The sequence below is a fragment of the Pinus tabuliformis genome, chromosome 7, assembly GCF_031772625.1.
Source record: "Pinus tabuliformis cultivar Carrire ecotype Pingquan chromosome 7, CPIR1, whole genome shotgun sequence".
Taxonomy (NCBI): Eukaryota; Viridiplantae; Streptophyta; class Pinopsida; order Pinales; family Pinaceae; genus Pinus; species Pinus tabuliformis.
This window is the reverse complement of record NC_142293.1, coordinates 508,558,110-508,569,741: the sequence shown is the minus strand read 5'-3', so window position 1 is coordinate 508,569,741 and position 11,632 is coordinate 508,558,110. Positions and strand designations below refer to the sequence as shown.

The 11,632-nt window shown below is 37.4% G+C and overlaps 1 pseudogene; it reads left to right on the top strand.

Moving 5' to 3' along the window:
- The first annotated feature begins 9,120 nt into the window (after positions 1-9,120).
- Positions 9,121-10,689, top strand: LOC149248279 (G-type lectin S-receptor-like serine/threonine-protein kinase SD2-5; annotated as a pseudogene).
- The last annotated feature ends 943 nt before the right edge of the window (positions 10,690-11,632 follow it).

The window sequence follows — 11,632 nt, the reverse complement described above, 5'->3', positions numbered from 1 at the left end:
AATTTGCAAATAGACTTTATTACAATACCATGACTCGATACCATGGTTTGCAATATTGCAATACCACATGCCCAAAAAACCATAACTCATTCCATATGACACTTATTCATATGGAATGAAAGAGCATCAACCTCTACGGGACCATTTCCTTAGACCCAAAGGGTTCATGAAATTTCCCAATAAAGAGATATTTTCTCAGATATAAATTGGCTCAAAATTAAGAAATTTTATGTAATTACATGTGTATGCAAAAATAATATGGATGTTTAAGACTATTAAATTATTTTGATAACTAAGAGTTTTAGGGCCCTTTGTAATAATGAGAGCTGCCAAACTAAAGCGTTAGGACAAATGTTCAGGTTTGTCTCGATTTGTTAGGATAATTTCCTTTCCAACGGGAAAGTACATGTAAACTTAGAATTGAATGGCTAGGGGGTGCCTCTCGTACTAGAGTGACATAGAAGGCTCATGAAGGAGTCTCAAGGAGGAGAATTACAGATTTTACAACTGGAGAGACGAAGATGTAGTAATAGAGATCGAGTAGAATTGGTGGATCGAGCAGAAAATATATGTCAAGTCTCTACAAATACAATTTTTTTTTGGTTAATATGACAAATTTTGATTTGTTTCCTGTTTACGTATCATGGGTGAATTGGTGCCCTTGATAGTCACCTGGATTCCTTGCATAAACGTCTTGTGGTTGCCTTCATTGTTATCAAAGAAAATAACCAATGAATCACAGTAATGTTACGACTAATGAATCACAGTAATGTTACGTACTAAGACATATTGAGAATAACGGAAGTGGTTTAATGATTAAGTGGGGAAGTTCGGTTTTATAGATTTAGTAGAACTCATTTATCATAAAAAAGATATTGAATCTAGCAGAAATGGGTCAATGATTAAATGGAGACGTTTGATTCTATATGTTTGGTTGTCCAATTATGTGTAAAATTATATATTCATGTAAGTCTTTCCAAGCCTAATTTCTTTAGATGAAAAAAAAATTATTTAAATGAAAAAAAAGGATATTGGTAAATTTTACTGAAGAAAAAAAAGAGATATTTGTAAATTTTCCTGTTAATTAAAGGAACAACGTTGTCAGTAACAATCCGATCAACCCAGAAAGCGCAGTCAAATTTTGGTTTAATAGAGCACCTGTGTCAGATTGAAATCAAGGGTGTAGTGATTAGCGGGAACCTCTGGGGAGAGATCGAAGGAGCACACAGTCCGTCGTGCAATGTTAATCTGAAGGCAATGGTATGTGAAATACTCAAAGTGTTGCTCCACTGCCAGATCCTAAACTAGTCGAGGCTTTGATTCGATTGACGATGCATGTTCGACGAGTGAAGCTCGAAGCATGGAATTTTAGTGTAAGGTTCTAGGGGACGAAACGTCATCTGAGACCAAATCAACTCAAACCGTTGATCCCTAGGATTGATCGGAACAATTAAGAGCCTGGGCCAATCAGAGCCCATCAGACTCCAAGAAAGGTTGCTGTTGAAAGTTTAATTTCAACTACATTTGTGCTGTGCCCAAAACAGCTGCAGCGAAACCATCTGACACATTTCGGACCGCCTTTAGCTGTGAAGTTGTTTCCGTATACACAAGCCCGATGCAATAAACCTCAGCCACGCGTCCCCTGCACGTTTTGCAAAACCACCTCTCTATAAAGTTCGGTAACAAAGGGCCTTCCGATATTCATACAAGCCATTCGATTCCACGAGGGAAAATCAACGGTTGTCGGACTTCCAAACCTGCAGCAAGTTAATTTAACGTGCCGTAAAAGTTTTTTGTTTGACCGCCCTAAAAGTATTTAATGCAAAGTTATTGTGATGGGTAGAAAGTAGATAAAACTTTTAATTTTAATGTTTTTATTTCCTACAGAGGTATGGGCATGGAAGATATGCATTTAAGTGTTATATTTTTTTATGTATTGCATATACGTTGTATATGTTATGTTTTTTACAATGTTGACCATTTTTTTTGCAATGAAGGAACAGAACGCACAGCAGTGTGCGGGTGAATGGAAAACAAAAATGAAGACAACCAATGTGTGATGCGAGGAGTATTATGCACAGCAGTGCATAGATTATAAGTGTTGACTCTTTAATGTAAAAACGGTTAAAACGGAGCAGCGTAAGATGAATCCAAGATTTTGGTATCGTATTTGAAAACATTTGTGAGATGTTGTAACGTGCAGTAGCACATAATTTTTTTTAGCAAGCATCTGTAAAAATTGTTTTACAGCAGTATATGTAAAATGTTTTCACAGCAGTAAATGTAAAAGAGATTTTTACACACCAGCAGTGTAAAATCTCAGGAGGAGACAGAGTTCTTTTTTTGTTAATTGAAATGTATTTTTGGTGAATCCCTCTGAGTGAAAGAGGATGAAGTTTGTATAAGGAATTTTTTTTTAATGAATGCAAATCCTTTTATGGGTGTGTAATACTCTGTGCTCAAAATTTTTTTAAAGCTTCTGTGTGCTAAGATCCTGGAGAAAAACAAAGCATTGCCTCTGTGTTTAATTTGTTTTTTTTTGGGATTTTACTAGAAAAATCCCCAACAGTGATATCAGAGCAAGTTTAGGCTCTTTAAAGGTGTTAAAGAAGCTGAAGGGAGCAGTTTTTTGTTGCAGCAGTAAATCTTCTCGAGCAAAGTGAAGTCTCAAGCAAAAGATTCAGGTATTCCTCAAAGTTTTTTTTGTGTAGCTGTTGAAGACAATCAGTGTTTTTAAAAATACACAGTCAAGAATTTAAACCATAGTTGAGAATGCAAGGAATGTCCAACACAAGCACTAGCATGGGTATGTTTAATACCCAACTCCCACAGTTTAATGGGAAAAACTATGACTATTGGGCAATAACCATAAGAGCCCTGTTTGTCTCTCAAGATTTATGGGAACTAGTTGAAGATGGGTTTGAAGAACCAGCAGATGAAAATGGTTTTAATAGGTTAACTCAGGTAGAGAAGAATCTGTTGAAGAGCAATAGGAAGAAGGATTCAAAAGCCCGTGTATTTTTGTATCAAGCAGTAGACCAGAGTGTGTTTCCAAGGATAGCAGCAGCTAAGACATCCAAAGAATCATGGAAAACTCTCAAGACAACCTATCAAGCCATGGAGAAAGTGAAGACAACAAAACTAAAATTGCTGAGGAAAGATTTTGAGAACTTTTTCATGAAGAGTTAGACAACATTGACTCATTCTTCACACATGTGATTGGTCTGGTCATACAGATGAGAACTCATGGAGAAACCCTTGAAGAAAGGAGGATTGTGGAGAAACTATTGAGGGTCCGACCCTCAAAGTTTGATGTGATTGTCACCACCATAGAAGAGACAAAGGATCTCTCAAACTTTTTAGCTAATGAGCTACATGCATCACTAACAACACATGAGCAGAGGTTGAGTAGAAATGAAAACTCATCTCTAGAGCAAGCCTTCAAGACCCAGATGTCCTTTGGAAGAGGAAGAGGTCAAGGCAGAGGAAACAAGAGAGGAAGAGGCAGAAGCCAAAACAGAGGTGGAAGGAACAGCCTAGCAAATGCTCAAGGAAGAGGCAGCAATCCAAATCAGAACCAAGGCCAAGGTAGTAGCCAACAAAGAGGACAACATCATGCTCAAGGACAAAGGTATGAAAAATCCAATGTCCAATGTTATTACTGTAAAACATATGGGCATTATGCCAGTGAATGTAAGAAGAAGCAGCATGATATGAATAATATATCTAGTGCAAATATCACTAGAGAAACTATGAGCCAAGATAATGTGTTTTTCGCTTGTAATATGGCTGAAACAAACAGTGATGATATATCGTTTTTAGACTCAGGTTGCAGCAACCATATGACAGGAAACATAGCCCTCTTTTCTACTTTAGATCAAAATGTGAAATCACAAGTTACACTTGGAACTGATAGAAAAATTTCTGTTATGGGAAAAGGAGAGGTAAAAATATTTACAAAGAAGGGTGAGAAGAAAACCATAGCAGATGTTTACTATGTTCTTGGAATGAGATGTAACCTCTTGAGTATTGGAAAACTTGTTCAAAAGGGGTACAATTTTTTCTTTGTGAATGATCTATGCACCATCATGGATATAGCACCCAGCAAACGATGCATTGCTGAAGTGAAGATGACAAGGAACAAGATGTTCCCTCTCAGAATAAGGGTAGATTTGAAAAACATAGAAGTAATTACAGCAGTCACCCAAGAGGCTTTCCAAAGCGTGCCAAATGATGAAAATTGGTTGTGGCACTTGAGATTTGGACATCTCAACTTTGGAGGTCTTAACTTGTTGAGTATAAAAGGAATGGTAAGAGGATTACCACTGATAGAGAAACCGAACAACCTTTGTGAAGGCTGCATATTGGGGAAACAACATAGAGAAAGTTTTCCATCAGGGAAAACATAAGGGCAAAAGCACCCTTATAAATTATCCACTCAGACTTATGTGGACCAATGCAAACTCCATCACTTGCAGGCAGCCAATATTTTCTAACATTCATTGATGATTTCACCAGAAAAACTTGGGTTTATTTCCTTAAGAACAAAAGTGAAGTGTTTGAAAAATTCCAGAATTTCAAGGCACTTGTAGAAAATCAAAGCGGGCTGCATCTCAAAGTTTTGAGAACTGATAGAGGAGGTGAGTATATCTCCAAGGAGTTTCTATGGTTTTGTAGAGAAAATGGGATTCATAAGCAATTTATAGCTAGGTACACCCCACAGCAAAATGGAGCTGCTGAAAGGAAGAACAGGACCATCATGGATATGGCGAGGAGCATGCTAAAGTCAAAGCATTTGCCAAATGATTATTGGGCTGAAGCTGTAAATTGTGAAGTTTACATTTTGAACAGGTGCCCTACAAAAGTAGTGATGAACAAAGTGTCGGAAGAAGCATGGAGTGGGAGAAAGCAAGGTGTCACCCACTTGAAATTTTTTAGATGTGTGTCCTATGCACACATTCCAGATCAGCAAAGGAGGAAGTTGGACGGCAAAGGGGAGAAATGTATTTTCATTGGATATAGTGAGGAATCCAAAGCTTACAGGTTGTATATCCCATCTACGAAGAAGGTTTTTGTTAGCAGAGATGTTCAATTCATTGAGGAGGAAGCTTGGGATGGAAGCATAGAGAGAACAGTGAATGTTAAAAACTGTTTGGCTCATGATGAAGATGATGAGGAGATGGCTGAAATACATCCCCAAATAGCAGCGCCAACACAAAGACAGCAAGGGACACTATTGAAGATAAATGAAAGTGCTTCTCCAAGCACACCACAAGGAGGAAATTCAAGTGCATCTTCAAGCACTTGCACACCAAATGAAAGAGGTAAGAAGTTTAGAAACCTAACTGACATTTATGATGAAGGAATGAATTCCTTGTTTGCTTTATATTGTCATGTTGATGATCCTATTCATTTCGAATAAGAAATTGAGGACAGGAAATGGATAGAAGCTATGGATGAGGAGATTAATGCCATAGAGAGAAACAAGATATGGGATTTGGTTGATCTACCAAAAGGTGAAGAAGTCATTGGAGTTAAATGGGTCTACAAGACCAAGAGCAATGATGAAGGCAAAATTGAAAGACACAAGGCAAGGCTGGTTGTCAAAGGGTACAAGCAGCAATATGGGAGAGATTATGAGGAAACTTTCGCACTGGTTGCAAGAATGGAAACCGTGAGAGTAGTGATGTCCATAGCAGCACAAAAAAAGTGGAAAGTTTACCAAATGAACGTGAAGTCAACATTCCTAAATGGAGTGTTAATGGAAGAGGTTTACATTGGACAACCTCTAGGCTATGAGAAGAAATGTGAAGAGCACAAAGTGTGCAAATTGAAGAAAGCTCTTTATGGGCTGAAGTAAGCGCCAAGAGCATGGTACAGTACGATAGATTCCATCTACTGGAAAATGGATTTGAGAAATGTGAGGGTGAACCCACCGTCTACATCAAAGAAAAGGATGGTAAAATTTTGATTGTTGTCTTATATGTTGATGATGTGATTTTCACAGGTAATGATGATCATCTCATTGAGAATTTCAAATCAGTCATGAAGGAAGAATTTGAAATGAATCACATGGGTCTGCTGAGATACTTCTTAGGAATAGAAGTAGATCAAAATGAAAATGGAATTTTTATCTCACAAGAAAAATATGTAAATGAAGTATTGGGCAGATTTAACATGCAAGAGTGTAAGGCAGCAATCACTCCCACAGTGATGGGATTAAAACTAAGCAGAGAAGACAGCAACAAGGATTTTGATCCTAGTTTGTATAAGAGCATTATTGGCAGCCTTATGTATTTAACAACAACTAGGCCTGACATAATGTTTGTTGTTAGTTTAATTTCCAGATTCATGGAGAGGCCAAAGAAGGCACATTGGCAGGCAGCAAAAAGAATTCTGAGGTATGTTAAAGGTACAAAAATGTTTGGCATTTTATATACTGTCTCAGAACATTTAGATTTAATTGGATACACTGATAGTGATTGGGCTGGAAGTGTAGATGATCGGAAAAGCAGTTCCGGTTATGTTTTTCACATGGGTTCAGGAGCCAGTTCATGGGCTTCTAAGAAGCAGTCCATTGTAGCACTGTCTACAGTAGAGGCTGAATATGTGGCAGCTACAGTAGCAGCATGTCAAGCAGTTTGGATGAGAAGAATGTTAAGGAGATTAGGCCAAGAGCAGGCAAAAGCGACAGTGATTTTTTGTGACAATAGCTCAGCAATTGCATTATCAAAGAATTATGTGTTTCATAAGAGAACGAAACACATTGACACAAGATTTCATTACATCAGGGAATTGGTGAACAATGGAAAAATTGTTTTAGAACATTGCAGGACTCAGGAACAGGTAACAGACATTCTGACCAAGCCACTGGATCAGAAAAGCTTCGAATTTTTGAGGAAGTGTTTGGGTATGACTGAATGCCCGACAGTTGAAATTAAAGGTGTGTGTTGAAAGTATAATTTCAACTGCGTTTGTACTGCGCCAAAAATAGTTGCAGCGAAACCATCTGACACATTTCAGACCGCCTTTAGCTGTGAAGTTGTTTCCGTATACACAAGCCCGATGCAATTAACCTTAGCCACATGCCCCCTGAACGTTTTGCAAAACCACCTCTCCATCGGAACGTAACTTTCGGTAACAAAGGGCCTTCCGATATTCATACCAGCCGTTCGATTCCACGAGGGCAAATCAACGGTTGTCAGACTTCCAAACTTGCAGCAAATTAATTTAACGTGCCATAATTTTTTTTTTGTTTGACTGCCGTAAAAGTATTTAATGCAAAGTTATTGTGATGGGTAGAAAGTAGATAAAACTTTTAATTTTAATGTTCTTATTTCCTACGGAGGTATGGGCATGGAGGATATGCATTTACGTGTTATATTTTTTATGTATTGTATATACATTGTATATGTTATGTTTTTTGCAGTGTTGACCATTTTTTTTGCAATGAAGCAACAGAACGCACAACAGTGCGTGGGTGAATGAAAAACAAAAACAAAGACGACCAATGTGTGATGCGTGGAGTATTATGCACAACAGTGCATAGATTATAAGTGTTGACTCTTTTAATGTAAAAACGGTGAAAACGCAGCAGCGTAAGATGAATCCAAGATTTTGGTATCGTATTTGAAAACATTTGTGAGATGTTGTAACGTGCAGTAGCACATAATGTTTTTTGAGAAAGCATATGTAAAAATTGTTTTACAGTAGTATATGTAAAATGTTTTCACAGCAGTAAATGTAAAAGAGATTTTTACACACCAGTAGTGTAAAATCTCAGGAGGAGACAGTTTTTTTTTTGTTGGTTGAAATGTATTTTTGGTGAATCCCTCTGAGTGAAAGAGGATGAAGTTTGTATAAGGAATTTTGTTTTAATGAATACAAATCCTTTTATGGGTGTGTAATACTCTGTTCTCAGAAATTTTTTAAAGCTTCCCTGTGCTAAGATCCTGGAGAAAAACAGAGCACTGCCTCTGTGTTTAATTTGTTTGTTTTTGGTATTTTACCAGAAAAATCCCCAACAGTTGTTTCGTGAGGTCCCCTTTTGTTCTTGATAGCCATGTCCAGGCTCACCCAAACATTTCATCAAGTTCTAATGAGATCCAGGCTTGGGGTCTCTAGTGATGTTCTTAACCTCGACCATCGGTCCTTGAATTAGATTGTGCCCATCGGAGGAGGCCACACCACTCGCACGCTTGGTCGTCACTATATACATGAAATTGGGGGATCGAGCCCTTATATTGAATTGTCTACGAGAAATATCCAAGCACTGGTCATAAATCATGGGATCTCATCTTCCTACACTCACGGGGGCTTCTGTCAAGAAAAATTGTATTGACAATGAACCAACCTGAGACTGTCCAAGCACGCTAGTGACGTGGAAATATGAAAATGGGAGAGGTCACTTGATGGGTAGAACAACAGATGGATAATAGATGGATAGATGTAAAACATAGATGAAAAGGGTAGGCGAATCTCTAACCTGACAATTTCAAAAGGGAGGATCTCATCTTCCTACACTCATGGGGGCTTCCGTCAAGAAAAATTGTATTGACTATGAACCAACCTGAGACTCTCCAAGCACGGTAGTCACGTGGAAACATGAAAATGGAAGAGGTCACTTAATGGGCATAAAAATAGATGGACAGATATAAAACATAGATGAAAAAGGTAGACAGATATGTAACCTGACAATTTAAAAAAGGACATTTTTTCTGTAAATATATCATACAAAATAAATATATAATTTTATTAAATAAAAATTAAAAGTTTGATAGAAGTATTAAATATAAAATTTGGGTTATTCTATAATGATTTTTTCTCAAAAATGTTAAAACTAAATTTGAAATATGAATACAAAATACAATGATATAAACCATCATAATCAATTAAGCTTTAAGATATAAATATAAAACCATTAAAGAACTCTAAATGTCAGATTAAAATAATCTGATAAATAAGTTGCCTCTGGATGCTATCACTTTTAATCTTGCTCAAGTGTATATTTACGCTGATAAGCATCTCTTCTTCGAAATAGTCAAGACAACCTTCATCTACCTTTTTTCCTTTGGGCTGACATGTGTCTCATGGTCTCTACCTTTTTTCCTTTGGGTTGACATGTGTCTCATGGTCTGACATCTCATCATGTGTACTCCTTCATGAATTTTTATGCCGGTGGACTCCACATATTTTTATGGTGATAGAAACCTACAACTGTTGTCATCGTGGTCTTAGATTTGTCCGTCTGACATCATCACCATAACCATCGTGTATTCTCCCCCTCAGAAATGGTTGCTCTTGCTATTTTTCTTCCTCTTCTCCCACAATTGTGGTTCCCTCGGAATTTGTAGCTCAGGAGGGACTTGCAGCTGCCAAGGTGATGCTATATTTAATGAATTTCAACCCATATCACATGTAGTCCAAGGAAGAATCTTGTATGCGGGGCTTCAAACCAATTGCTAGAGCTTGATGGGGTAGATTATTTTGCAAATGAGTATAGGAATATGAGCTTTATCAGCCTAGAGCAATGCAAGAACTCGTGTTTGTTGAACTGTTCTTGTGCTACTGCTTTCTTCAAGAATAACTCTGGAGGGTGTTACCATTATCAGGAAATCAAATCCTTGAAACGAGTCTCGGATCAGATCATTAGGAATTATTAGGGGTTTTCGTTGTTTTCATGGTTTCTGCACTGGGATTTCTTGCATGGAGATATAAAGTGAAGAATAAAATGGTGAAGCAGAGGTCTGAAGAAGATGAATTTCTGGAGAATTTTCCAGGCTTGCCCCAAAGCTATACATACATGGAGCTGGAGGAGGCCACAAGAGGTTTAGTAGGCAACTTGGGGTTGGTGGGTTTTTAGTTTTGTTTGAATGGCAACTTGTCGATGGAACAAAAGTTGCAATGAAGAAACTGGGTAATGCTGATATAGGGCATTTGCATTTCCGTGCAGAGGTTGCAACCTTGGAAGCATTAACCATGTAAATTTGGTGAGACTATTTGGGTTTTGCATTGATGGCACCTATAGATTGCTGGTGTATAAGTACATGAGCAATGTATATGTTGATCACTCGTTGTTTTGGTGCCCTTGTGACAATAATCCTTCACCATATCTTGACTGGAGAAAGCGATACAAGATCATCCATGATGTGGGTTGGGGATTGGCTCTCTTGCATGACAAATCCAAAGATAGGATCCTTCATTTGGATGTGAAGCCTCAAAATATCCAGCTGGATGAGAATTTTGTAGCCAAACTTGCGGATTTTTGTTGTCCAAGTTAATGGATAGGGCTCAAAGCCAAGAATTTACTCGTGTCAAGGGGATTCCTGTGCACTTAGCTTCTAAGTCACTTTTTCATGTCTGTCCCATAGACAAGAGTGATGTTTACAATTTTGGCATGGTTTTGTTAGAAATAATCAGTGGGAGGAAGAATTTAGACTTGTCCCAGGAGGAGGAGATGGAGTTTTTTATTTCATGGCAAATTAGTGTCATTCAAGAAGGAAAGATTAGGAATGTCGTTGACCTGAATCTGGAGATCTGGTAGACTACGAGTGGGAACAGGTAGAAAGAGTTATCATAATTGCATTCTACTTTATTTAGGAGGATGCACAAGTGAGGCCTTCAATGAATAAAGTGATCATGATGTTGCAAGGACATAATAAAGTAGAAGATCCACCTCTTTGCGTTTAGTTTTTTATGAGAACCAGGGCTAGGATTCTGCTCATCCATCATAGTGGGAGAAATCATAGTGGGAGAAAGAGGGCACATTAAGCAATGTTGCCACCATCTCTATCTCTTTATCTACAAGGTGAATGAAGATATTGTTGGAGATCTGGACAATATCTACTATGTCTCTGAAGTGTAGTTGGCCAATGATTTTTTCAACATGCTTTCTGTCTAGCATTCTTTCAGATAAATGCTAGTTGGCATAAAGATACAAGTTTGAGGAAACTGTTATCCACATTCTTAACATTTATCATATAATACCTGTCAGTGAAACTATATGAGAAGCATAACCCATTTTTTAATTTCATGGAAAACTTGGTTATCCTATAATGCTGATGGGTGCAACTAAATGGTTACCATAACCCATATTTTGGTTTCATGTATGACTTGGTCTTTCTATGAATTCAAACGTTGCAAATCGAATAACCACAATGCTTTTCAAAATATATGGATATCCTGTGAAACATTATCTCCATAAGTGATGTCGTATATGCTTAGATCAGTCCAAATTAAAGCACATACATGGCAGCTCTTTTATGTTCTCAAAATGGACTTATTGTATAGAGCTTATAAAAACAATCAAGAATCGCATAATGAATCCTTTTTACTTAATTCACAGTTAGTACGAAGGTGGTTTTTTAGTGAGATTTGAAAAGTAGCATTGAAATATGGTACACTTACTTGGGAGAAAACAAAGTAGCATCATCATGATATGTGTGACCACATGGTTAACAAAAGAGAAACATAATGAAGCCAATATTTTCTAGGTTTGATTTTGAAAAAACTGGTTTGGTGGCTATTTGGAAATAATCAACCTAAAGAAAACAAATGCAATTACTATAGACAATGGAATTGTTTTCTAGTTTCTTTAATGTAAAATGTAGTTACAATAGAGAATGTGTTTGCT